The sequence below is a fragment of the Solanum dulcamara genome, chromosome 1 (assembly GCF_947179165.1).
Source record: "Solanum dulcamara chromosome 1, daSolDulc1.2, whole genome shotgun sequence".
NCBI classification, from domain to species: domain Eukaryota; kingdom Viridiplantae; phylum Streptophyta; class Magnoliopsida; order Solanales; family Solanaceae; genus Solanum; species Solanum dulcamara.
The window spans coordinates 31,958,182-31,958,951 of record NC_077237.1 but is presented as its reverse complement, the minus strand read 5'-3'; the positions used below and the strand labels follow the sequence as shown (position 1 = coordinate 31,958,951).

Sequence of the window (770 nt, the reverse complement as noted above, 5' to 3'; positions counted from 1 at the left end):
TGATATTGTTAGTCTACGGATGACATTCCATATACCATCATCTATCCATGGAGTGCAAAATGAGTCTTATAGCCAAGGTCGTGTTGTGGAATCTTCTACCTCATGTATTACTTTTTACCTTCTTTAGAAGACATCAACTAGAACCTTTACCTTTTGGGTTTTGATTTTTGCCCATCAGAGTTGGTTGCCAAGTGGTGTCAAAATTCCCTCACACAATGGCTTGTATAGTCATTCTGTGGTTTGCCTATGATTAGCTGGTATTATGTTGAAAAACTGTGGCATACAAGTGCGCCATATGTTAGTAATCAGCTAATCCTACTTGTTTTGCTTAAGCTCTTTTTACAATTCCCTTAACATAACTTATAACACTCTAGGTACATAATCTCGTGCCGTTGCCTCTCTGCTAGTTCGAATTCCTCCATCTCATGCGATCATACTAGTACTAACGCACCAGATCTCACCAAAATTTTGAAGTTAAGCATGCTTGGCCGAGAGTAGTACTAGGATGGGTGACCCCCTGGGAAGTCCTCGTGTCACGTTTCATTGCAATCCTCGCAATAATGTGCAAGACACTCAACTTATCCCAAGATTTAGCTTAGCGTTGTCTTGCTAGTCTTCACGTTTTGCCTTACCCTTTCCTCTTTTATGTTACAACCAGTATCGGGGTAGGTCTTTAGTTCCACCATGACCATGTCCTTTTTGGTCATTTAATTTAATTTCTCTTTGTATTTCTCTATAACGTGTCCAAAATATCATAACCCCATTTTCCT

The 770-nt window shown here is 39.7% G+C and overlaps 1 pseudogene; it reads left to right on the top strand.

Moving 5' to 3' along the window:
• Nucleotides 1-423: 423 nt before the first annotated feature.
• On the top strand, nucleotides 424-542 carry LOC129904731 (5S ribosomal RNA; annotated as a pseudogene).
• The last annotated feature ends 228 nt before the right edge of the window (nucleotides 543-770 follow it).